This window comes from Pseudophryne corroboree, chromosome 1 (assembly GCF_028390025.1).
Source record: "Pseudophryne corroboree isolate aPseCor3 chromosome 1, aPseCor3.hap2, whole genome shotgun sequence".
NCBI classification, from domain to species: Eukaryota; Metazoa; Chordata; class Amphibia; order Anura; family Myobatrachidae; genus Pseudophryne; species Pseudophryne corroboree.
In genome coordinates, this window is record NC_086444.1 from 1211574261 (window position 1) to 1211586786 (window position 12526).

A 12526-nucleotide genomic window follows, 5' to 3' on the forward strand; every position below is an offset into this window, starting at 1 on the left:
CAGTGTTCTTAGTGCTAGGAGTGTGCATCTGCATCTCTCTTCCTCCAGCATAGTATTGAGGCCTCAGCATGATAGCACCTCTTGATATCTTTAGTAATATGATGTGCATTCCAGGTCCCCCCCCTTTTTTTCTGCTTTAGAAAGTGGTAATTGCTTAAAATGTAAGATAACACTTTTTTCACTGTACATGGGAATGTGGGAAGCTGAAGAATATTTGGCATAAAGTGGTCCATTTCATTAACACCATGTTCTCCTCTCATTTGGTCCCAGACCCATTAGCTTGTATTTGTGGTCATTTTAAAAACGGGGACTTGGGCCAGGAGAAGAAATTCAGAATACGCTTCCTCACAGTGGTTATTACAGTAGCTAAGAAAATAATTCTTATACATTGGACTAGCAGATAATCTACTTCCCTATTGGAGAAACAGAAACTATCACAAATTTTGTACTTTGATAGGAGATCTACTATGCCTAAAATGAATAAGGGTGTTGAGAAATGTTACCAAAAATGGGAGCACTTTATGGATACCCTACATGAAACAACTTAAGGCCACAGTCTCAAATTGTATGAAAATACTGATTGGAACATACAGTGGGGATTGAAAGTTTGGGCACCCCAGGCAAAAATTCATTTTAATGTGCAAAAAGAAGCCAAGGAAAGATGGAAAAATCTCCAAAAGGCATCAAATTACAGATTAGACATTCTTATAACATGTCAAAAAAAGTTTGATTTTATTTCCATCATTTACACTTTCAAAAGAACAGAGAACAAAAAATGGTGTCTGCAAAAGTTTGGGCACCCTGCAGAGTTAATACCTTGTACTGCCCCCTTTGGCAAGTATCACAGCTTGTAAACGCTTTTTGTAGCCAGCCAAGAGTCTTTCAATTCTTGTTTGACGTATCTTCGCCCATTCTTCCTTACAAAAGTCTTCCAGTTCTTTGAGATTCCTGGGCTGTCTGTGACGCACTGCTCTTTAAGGTTTATCCATAGATTTTCAATTATGTTGAGGTCAGGAGATTGTGAAGGCCATGGCAAAACCTTCAGTTTACGCTTCTTGATGTAATCCACCGTGGATTTTGAGGTGTGTTTAGGATCATTATCCATTTGTAGAAGCCAGCCTCTCTTTAACTTCAGCTTTTTCACAGATGGCATCAAGTTAGCGTCCAAAATTTGCTGGAATCTTATTGAATCCATTTTTCCTTCTACTCGTGAAATGTTCTCTGTGCCACTGGCTGCAATACAACCCCAAAGCATGATTGATCCACCCCCATGCTTAACAGTTGGACAGAGGTTCTTTTCATTAAATTCTGTGCCCTTCCTTCTCCAAACGTACCTTTGCTTATTCCGGCCAAAAAGTTCGATTTTAACCTCATCGGTCCACAGAACTTTATTCCAAAATGCATCAGGCTTGTCTATATGTTCATTTGCAAACTTCAAACGCTGATTTTTGTGGTGAGGACGTAGAAGGGGTTTTCTTCTGATGACTCTTCCACGAAGACCATATTTGTACAAGTATCTCTTTATAGTGGAATAGTGTACCACAACTCCAGTGTCTGCCAGATCTTCCTGGAGGGATCGTGCAGTGAAACGTGGATGTTGACTTGCTTTTCTCACAATCCTGCGAGCTGTTCTGTCTGATATTTTTCTTGGTCTTCCAGATCTTGCTTTAACTTCCACTGTTCCTGATGAGTGCCATTTCTTAATTACATTCCAAACAGAGGATATGGGCATCTGATAATGCTTTGCTATCTTCTTATAGCCTTCTCCTGCTTTGTGAGCGTCAACTATTATCAGTTTCAGTGTTCTACACAACTGCTTAGAGGAACCCATGGTGATGATTGTTGGAGCAAGGTCAGATGAGTCTGGGCTTTTAAAACCTTTGAGATTGACATCACCTGGTCTTTCCAGACGATGATTGAGAACAATCCATGACACTGCCAGGTTTCAGCTGTCCAAAGGGGGCAGTACAAGGTATTAACTCTGCAGGGTGCCCAAACTTTTGCAGACGCCATTTTTTGTTTTCTGTTTTTGAAAGTGTAAATTATGGAGAAAAAAAATCAAACTTTTTTTGACATGTTATGAGAATGTCTAATCTGTAATTTGATGCCTTTTGGAGATTTTTCCATCTTTCCTTGGCTTCTTTTTGCACATTAAAATAAATTTTTGCCTGGGGTGCCCAAACTTTCAATCCCCACTGTACACATTTCGACTGATCCATGATTTAATTATACATTTATCTATTTTATCCCTCTGATCCATTTCTTGATATAACTGGATCTTATTAAGGCTACGTCTCCATTATTCTATGATCCCTAATTCGATTGATTAAGTACTTGACACTATGGTAGCATTTCTGGGTAGCCCACTATCATTGTTACCTTCCTCCCCACTTCTCTCCTATGCTCTCCTTATGTGGTTTCCCCTTCCTTCCCCTTGATGTGGTTTGTTGCTTTATTTGTATTTGCCTGCAGACTGTCACAAGGACATTCAGGGTCTGATTTGAGAAGAAGTAGTTTCTCCAATTACTATATTGTTGTACTGGATTGACCATTGTGTACTTGTATATGTTTTATTGCTTTGTGACATTAAACAAGTCTTTTGTCATCTGATTTATTTTGTAAAACTCAATAAAATGTGTTAAAAAGAAAAACTGTCTAAAACCCTCTGCATTAATGGTGGATAATGGATGCAGATCTAATACAACAGTAGCTGTCATGGCGTCAGTGATCTGCTGTGCAACTGGGTGACAGCCGTCATACTTACTTGCTCTTAAAAAAGATTTTTTAACAGTGAGTTGTTTTTTAAGACTGGAGATATTTTTCTTAGTTCTTTTCTGGGATGAAGAAACACCCTTAGCAGCAGCAGCAGCAGCAGCAGACTTAGCACTCAAGGATTCTTCTAAGGAATCCTGAATAGGGAAGGAATCAGTTAGCCTTATCAAATTGGAAACAGGACTACTTCCAATAATTAATGAAGATTTTGTTGATGAAGGTGTTGTTGGTGCAGATGGCAGTTACTTGGATCTAGCCGAAAGAAGGGAGCTAGATGACACTGGATTGCTTGTTGGTACTATCTTTTTAGCATAAGTTTAAGTTTCTGCTAGAAACTTTTCAATAACTTGCTGCAAATGACATAACAGGGAGGTGGTTCCAAGATGGTTAAGAACCCTACAACTACTTACTGTGGCTGTACAAATGTTACAGATGGCTAGACAATTGTCAGGATTTGGGTAAACATAATTCCACAAATAAAAGGGGGCAGAATGGTGGAAGGAGGCTCCTCTTTGAGTGTAGTGTTGGAAAGGTCGGGCTCGCACATTGCGCTCGCAGGCACACTGTGGGGTATATTTACTAAGGTGTGCATTTTTCAGAAGTGGAGATGTTGCTCATTGCAACCAAACAGATTCTATCTATTATCTTTTAGTAGCAGCTTGATAAATATTAAGTAGAATCTGATTGGGTGCCATTGGCAGCATCTCCACTTCTAAAAAAAAATACACTTTAGTAAAGATACCCCTTAGAGTCTCCTTAGGGATTTGTGACAATTCTGAATCTGAATGCACCATTGTTTCCTCTATCTTGGTGGTTTTAATTTTTTTCACACCTCTTCTAGACTCTAAGTGAGAAGGGCATACATAATTATGAGAGCAGAAGAAGATGTCTCACTGACAGTTGCAGAACCACCACTCATAATAAAGGCCAAGGCCTTAGCCTTTCCTTGCCACTTCATGTGGTGAGTGACATGTTGCCAATTTTACGTTTTCTGCAGCAAACTTTCCCTTTATAAGAACTGTTTTTTCTTTGTCATTGTAAAATATTTTTTGTTTTAGATGCCCTGACTTAAACCTTTAGCTTTACTAGATGATGCTAATAGACTAGTATCATCATGACTGGTGGCAGCAGCTGCAAAGCTAGTACTTAGTTTCTGCTCCAGCTGTTCTACAAATTGATCATTGTGATCCATATCAACACACTGCACAAATATTGGTGGCCCTGAGTGGACCTACTTATCATTAGACATAGTAGCACAGCCTTCCTGTGAGATAACAGGACCCGCTCATCTCTAGATATAATACTCCCACTCGGAACACCCTGTATTAAAGAATATAATCAAGTGACATTTTACAGTACAGGTTTTTCAGAAAATGTGCTTAATAATGGAAATATAATATACATTACACTGTCCCTATAGGCCTCAGGCTTCAGGAAAGGTGGAGAGGACCAATGCTACCATTAAAAATAGGATTTTGATAACCTACCGGTAAATACTTTTCTCCTAATCTGTAGAGGATGCTGGGGACGACATCAAGACCATGGGGTATAGACGGGATCCGCAGTAGACATGGGCACTCTAAAGACTTTTCATTGGGTGTGAACTGGCTCCTCCCTCTATGCCCCTCCTCCAGACCTCAGTTGTAGGAACTGTGCCCAGGGAGACTGACATTTCGAGGAAAGGAATTACTTAACTAGTGGTGAGATATGTACCAACTCAGACCCTCAACCATGCCGCACACATGGCATTCAACATAACACATGCTAACAGGCATGAACTACTGTAATTGCAGCAACATGCTGAAACCAAGATAACACAACTTGTGAAACTGTAATAACTTAATTGCAGGTAAAGTACGCACTGGGACGGGCGCCCAGCATCCTCTACGGACTAGGAGAAAAGGATTTACCGGTATGTTATCAAAATCCTATTTTTTCATACGTCCTAGTGGATGCTGGGGACGACATCAAGACCATGAGGTCTATACCAAAGCTCCAGTATGGGCGGGAGAGTGCGGATGACCCTGCAGCACCGATTGACCAAACTTTAGGTCCTCATCGGCCAAGGTGTCAAACTTGTAGAATTTTGCAAATGTGTTTGACCCTGACCAAGTAGCTGCTCGGCAAAGTTGTAATGCTGAGACCCCCCGGGCAGCCGCCCAGGAGGAGCCCACCTTCCTAGTAGAATGTTCCTTCACCGATATCAGTAACGGCAATCCAGCCATAGAATGAGCTTGCTGAATCGTACCTCTGATCAAGCGCGCAATAGTCTGCTTGAAAGCAGGACACCCAATCTTGTTGGGAGCATACAGGACAAACAAAACCTCTGTTTTCCGTATTCGAGCTGTTCTAGCGACATAAATCTTCAAAGATCTAACCACATCTAGAGACTTTGACTCAGCAAACGTGTCAGTAGCAACTGGCACCACAATAGGTTGATTTATGTGGAAAGAGGAAATCACCTTTGGAAGAAAATGTTGACGAGTTCTCAACTCTGCCCTTTCTTCATGGAAGATCAGGTAAGGGCTCTTGTGGGACAAGGCCCCCAATTCAGACACCCGCTTTGCGGATGCCAATGCCAAAAGCATCACCACTTTCCAAGTTAGAAACTTCAACTCTATTTCTTGTAGAGGCTCAAACCAACCCGATTGAAGGAACTGCAACACCACATTAAGGTCCCATGGTGCCACTGGAGGCACATATGGAGGCTGGATGTGTAGAACCCCTTTCACAAACGCCTGAACTTCTGGAAAGGAGGCCAATTGTTTTTGAAAGAAAACTTATAAGGCCGAAATCTGGACCTTGATTGACCCCAATCTAAGGCCTGCATCCACACCAGCCTGCAGAAAATGGAGAAAACGTCCCAACTCAAACTATTCCGTAGGAGCCTTCTTGGATTCACACCAAGACACATATTTTCTCCAAATACGGTGGTAATGTTTAGACGTTACTCCTTTCCTGGCCTGAATAAGAGTGGGGATGACTTCCTTGGGAATACCCTTTCGGGCTAGGATCCGACGCTCAATAGCCATGCCATCAAACGTAGCCGCGGTAAGTCTTGATACACACATGGCCCCTGCTGTAGTAGGTCCTCTCAAGGAGGAAGAGGCCGAGGATCTTCTATGAGCAACTCCTGAAGATCTGGATACCAAGCCCTCCTTGGCCAGTCTGGGGCAATGAAGATTGCTCAAACTCTTGTTCTTATTATTATTTTGAAAACTTTTGGAATCAGTGGAAGTGGAGGGAAAACATATACCGACCAAAACACCCACTGGGTCACCAGTGTATCCACTGCCATTGCTTGAGGGTCTCTCGACCTGGAACAATATCTCTGAAGCTTCTTGTTTAGACGAAATGCCATCATGTCTACTTGAGGAACTCCCCAAAGACTCGTCACCTCTGTGAAGACTTCTTGATGGAGTCCCCACTCTCCTGGATGGAGATCGTGTCTGCTGAGGAAGTCTTCTTCCCAGTTGTCCACTCCCGGAATGAAAATTGCTGACAGAGCTCTAACATGTATTTCTGTCCAGAGGAGAATCCTTGTCACCTCTGCCATTGCCGCTCTGCTTTTCGTTCCGCCTTGCCTGTTTATGTATGTGACTGCTGTGACATTGTCCGACTGGATCTGCACGGGATCTTGAAGAAGATGTACCACTTGTAGAAGTCCGTTGTAAATGGCTCTCAATTCCATAACGTTTATGTGAAGGCAGGCTTCCTGACTTGACCATTTTCCTTGGAAGCTTTCACCCTGTGTGACAGCTCTCCAGCCTTGGAGACTTGCATCTGTGGTTATTAGGACCCAGTCGTGAAGCCACCACAGGAGCGAAATCCTGGCTTTGGGGGACAGGATTATTTTACAGTGTATGTGTAGGTGGCATCCGGACCACTTGTCCAACAGGTCCCACTGGAATACTCGCATGAAATCGGCCAAACTGTATGGCCTCGTAGGCCGCTACCATTTTCCCCAACAACCGAATGCACTGATGGATCAACACGCTTGTTGGTTTCAATATTTGTTTGACCATTTTCTGAATTTCCAGAGCCTTTTCCACTGGAAAAAATACTCTCCATACTTCTGTGTCCAGAATCATCCTTAAAAAGGACAATCTTGTCGTCGGTTCCAACTGCGACTTTGGAAAATTCATGATCCAACCATGTTGTTGGAGTATTGACAGGGAGAGTGCAATGTTCTGCACCAACTGTTCCCTGGATCTCGCTTTTATCAGGAGATCGTCCAGATAAGGAATTATATTGACTCCTTTTTAATGAAGGAGGACCATCATCTCCGCCATCACCTTGGTGAATACCCTCGGTGCCGTGGAGAGTCCGAACGGCAACGTCTGAAACTGGTAATGGCAATCCTGTACTGCAAATCTCAGATAAGATTGGTGAGGAGGATAAATGGGAACATGCAAGTAAGCATCTTTTATGTCTACTGACACCATGAAGTCCCCCTCTTCCAGACTGGAAATCACTACCCTCAGGGATTCCATCTTGAACTTGAACCTTTTTAGGTAGAGATTCAGATTTTCATGTGTCCGGATTCGGAACTACAAAGAGGCTTGAATAAAAAAACCTTCTCCTTACTGTGCCAAGGGTACCAGGACAATGACCTGATCCTGTCATAATTTTTGAATTGCCGTTGTTACTGTCTCTCTTCCCGGAAGAGAAGCTGGCAAGGTCGATGTGAAAAATCGGCATGGGGGACGTCTTGAAACACTAGTTTGTACCCATGGGACACTATTTGTAACACCCATTGGTTCAGGTCAGATTGAATCCAGATTTGGCTGAAAAGTGTCAGACGTGCTCCCACCCGAGCGGACTCCCCCAAGGGAGCCCCAGTGTTATGCTGCAGATTTGGCAGAAGCAGGGGTGGACTTCTGCTCCTGCGATCCTGGAGACGCTGCGGATTTCTTTCCTTTTCCCCTTCCCCTACCTGCAAAAATAGGGGAGACCTTTGGCCTTTTCGTATTTGTTGGGCCGAAAGAACTGTATGTGAGAGTGATGTGTCTTTTTTGCCGGTGTAGGAGCATAAGGCAAGAATGTCGACTTACCTGCGGTAGCCGCCGAGACTAACGCATCCAGCCCATCACCAAACAAGGCCTCACCTTTATACTGGAGAGCCTCCATATTTTATTTTGAAATCTACATCAGCATTCCACTGGCGAATCCACAACGCCCTCCAAGCTGATACTGCTATGGTAGCGGTTCTTGATCTCAAGAAACTGTCGAAGTCAGAAAATATTACAGTACACACATTACGTACAAACACAACATATATGGCCTCCGTGTGCATATTTATTCGGCCGTGCGTGCACATATTTGCAATTTGCATATGGCCGCTTCCACGGTCCTGCGCATTAGAGCGTGGTATGAGTAATTACAGTGGAATTTGTACTCGCATGGAAAAGCCACCAATGACATATCATATATCTAATCCATATATTGCATACATCACACACTGTCTGCTTTCTCTTCTAATAGCATGAAGATGGGTCACACATAAATTAAACTCCCAGAGACTCAAATACAATGGCCTTATTTGCACAAAGCTTTGAAATTCTATGAAGAAGGCAAACACCTTTGTTTACTCCTATTGTTCTAGGGTAGGCCAGTTTCTGTCGAAAACAATAAAATACTGGATTGTCATTGTCTTATCTAAGGACGGGGCAAACAAGTAAGACAATATCCAGGAGCCTAGCTTGGCTGAGGAGAAACTCAATTAGCAATAGCTAACAAAATTACAAAACCAGACATTTAGAAATCTGAGGTAATAACATTCATAGTCTAAACTCTTGGAGATATATATATTTGGGGGACTTAAGTTTCCAAATTATAGACCATATTCCCAAGAACATGAGAGGTGGAGACAGAGCTGGAGCATTGCTAAGACTTGAGGCACGCTGGCAATTCAAATTGAACACTACTAAACCTATGGGCCTTAATGACAGGATACAATGGAGTGTCTTCTGAATTACTTTCATTTTTGATCTATTATGCATTTTTTCCTTCATGTTGTATCTTTTGATGATGTATTTCTAGCAAATTGACCGTTATTTTTTTTAGGCATTATGACATTTAAACTTGGGCATGTTTTTTTTTTTTTTTACCTATTTCACGACCAGTCAGCCAGCGGAGGAATATATGTCTGTATAGACTCTTTACGTGGTGACCATATATAGTGTAGTGTGTCTCCCACACTTCATTATATATTAGCTGCAGTCCCTTGTCGGTTTTACCATTGCTTGCAATCTGTGACGTAATCCCTACTGATATGACTCCAATTATGGCCTTATTCATGTAGTATATTGATCAATCAACCATGGGCTAATTTAAGATTAGTTCTGTACACATATGCTTTTTATGCTTTTTCCTATTGGTTTTTATTTTTCACAGCTTTGATCATTGGCCCGCTGAGGACTGAAATACCTGGACTCCCTTGGTTGCCATGACCACGACGCGAGCATCTCCGCATCTCCGTTTACTGGAAGTAACCAGGGCAACGCCGGAGACTTCCGCCGTACAGCATGGTCACATGATCTCAGCTTCTGCACACGTCACACAAGCCGGGGCGGAAGCTATTGAGCTTCCTTGCACTCAGCTGTTCTTCCCACCGACGGGTCCTCCTCACATATAAAGGTATGTTTTGTTATTAGATGTTCACTTTCTGTTTTGCTCACCTTGATAAAGGGGTGGTTACGCCCCGAAACGTTGGTATGCAGACTTTTCTCATGACTCATTAAAGCACTTTTTATGCTATTACAAGCCTCCGAGTGCCGCTGAATGGAACTGGGTAACTCATGTATATATATATATATATATATATATATATACGAACAGAAATCAGCGGCACTCTCAGGACTTTATATGAAATAAAGGCTCCTTAGCCCATTAAATATGCAACGTTTCGGTATTTTATTCCAACCGTCGTCAGGCTTAATAACAATACATAAAACCGTCTTACCTTAAATACCATACAAAGATACATGTGCAGTGGTCACCGGTTGCCCGGAGCCCCGGACTTCCTCTGACATACGTCAGACCTGACCTCATCAATTAACCCTTCACCATGAAAATTACAATACAATGGAAACAACTGTAAATATAAGAATAAATTCTATATCAATACATTCTCAAATAACATTTCAATGATGCTTTCAACATATTTTGATATTTAAAGCAAATTGTACATGAATTAATGTTTTACAAAAAACTACTAAATGAAAGTGCTTCATTTAAACCATACGGTGCAATGGTGTTTAAACGGTAAATCCAATGAGTTTCACATTGTAGTAGTTTTTTATTCCTGTCACCACCTCTTCTATTTTCAGGGATATGATCTATCATTTTATATCTTAAACTGGATAAATTATGACCACATAGTTTAAAGTGTTTGGCAACTGGTTGTTCAATAATTTTACCCTCAAATGTTTGTTTAATAGCACTGCGATGTTGCGCCATCCGTTCTTTAAACATGCAAGTGGTTTTACCCACATAAAATAACCCACATGGGCATTTAATATAATAAACCACATATCTCGAAGTGCATGTGAGACTATGGGTGATTTTTAAAGCTTTACCAGATTGTGGATGATAGAAGGTATCTCCGATATCCAAATACAAAAAGGTGGTACAGCCTAAACAACGATAATTTCCTGTTTTTTTAACTAAAAAGTGACTAGGTTTTGATGTCGTGAAATCCGAGATATGGGAATGCACTAAGGAATCACGCAAATTGCGTCCCCTTCAGTAGCATGGGATAAGGTGTTTAGAAGCTAGTGAAGATAATGCCTGATTTGCCTGTATGACCGGCCAATGCCTTTTTGCACATCGTGTCAGTGCAGGACTAGCAGTAGAAAATTGGTTAACATAAATAATTTATTATTCAAGGACTTTGTGGAAAAATCAGGCAACTTAATCTTTGGATGTGTTAGTGCTCGTTTTTTTGCATCTTGCAATAATTTGTTTGGATAGCCTTTCTCAAGGAATTTAGATATAAGTTTGTCCATTTGAATTTGTTCTTCCGTGATGTCACTACATATACGATGCACCCTTAACAGCTGAGAAAACGGCAAACCTTTAATAAGGAGTATAGGATGATGGCTGGAAGCCATAAGGTATTTGTTGCAATCAGTGGGTTTACTATAGACAGTAGTTTTAAAACCCACAATATCACGAGTTACATTAACATCCAAAAAGTGAATACTATCTCTCTGTATGTTAAATGTAAATTTTATATTTTCATCGCACAAATTAACCTTTGTCATCATGGAAACAAAAGTTTCTTTGGTACCCGTCCAAATCAGGAAAACATCATCTATGTACCTAGTAAAAAATGGGATGTTATCCCTAAACTCTGGTATATCAAAAAATTATTTTTGTTCCACTCCAAACATGAACGCGTTAGCGTAAGCCGGCGCGACTGGAGAACCCATTGCACACCCGTGTATTTGTAAATAAAATTCCTTATTAAATAAGAAATAATTGCGGGTTAGAACCAGATTAAGTAAATCCATAAATAATTCTTCCGGGGGACCAATGTAGTGTACATTATTACGAATTAGTTTCTCCACTGCAGCCATACCTCTTTCATGGGGTATGTTGGTATATAGGCTGGCAACATCTGCCGTGCACAACCTAAAATCTGTACTGGATATTGATAAATTCCTAAGTTTTTCTAAAAAACAGAACGTGTCCTTAAGATAGGTGTTTTCATGTTGTATAACAGGTTGCAATAAATAGTCTAAGTAACGGGAGACTTGACTAAATAAAGAATCTCTCGCCGATATAATCGGTCGACCTGGGGGCTTACATATGTTTTTATGAAGTTTTGAAATGGTGTAAAAAAACGGTACCAGAGGTGCTGTAACATATAGGAATTTAAACAAATACTGGTTATTAAAACCTCTATCTACTGAATTCTGCAGCATTTCATATAATTCTTTAGCATACACACTAGTAGGATCTCTATCAAGTTTGCAATACACCATAGTATCATTCAATTGTGAATACGCCTCCAACAAATAATCATCTAAGTTCTGAATCACAATCCCACCCCCCTTATCTGCGGGACGTATCGTGATATCAGTTCTTGCAGATAAATTCTTTAAGGCTAACCGTTCATCAGGTAAAAGGTTGTGAGAATATTTAGGCGGAGTCTTTGTAACAATGTCAATTTGGTTGCTCATAGTTCTTGTAAATGCCCGTATAGCCGGGTTAATAGATGGAGGGTCAAAAGAAGATTTTAATCTTACCGGACATCTAGATGACGTGTCTTGATCACATGATTTGTCATTGAAAAATTATTTTAATCGTAACAGTCTATTAAAACGGGCCAAATCCGTTTTACTATCAAAGCTGTTATGCACATTCGTAGGACCAAAGTTAAAGTCCCTTCTGTAATAGTCTTTGTTCAGACTCCGATAACGGGACAGATGAAAGGTTGTATATTACTTCTTGGTTTTTATATTCTTTCTTCCTTTGCCTTTCCCACTGCTTTCCTCGTCTTGTTGTTCGTCGGCCCGGACGTCTCTTTGGGCCCTGGTTTTGATTCCTAAAGGGACCTTTGTTGCACTAGATATGTCAGTGGATGTTTTAGATTTTCTCACATAACGTTGGCGTGTCTGATGGCCAAATGGTCGTTGATTACCTGAGAGAAAATAGACCTTATTCTCCTCATAGTCCTTTGATACTGCTGCAAATTTTTTAGTTTTAAACGTTATAAGGTCATTACGGTACTTATCCACTTCACCTT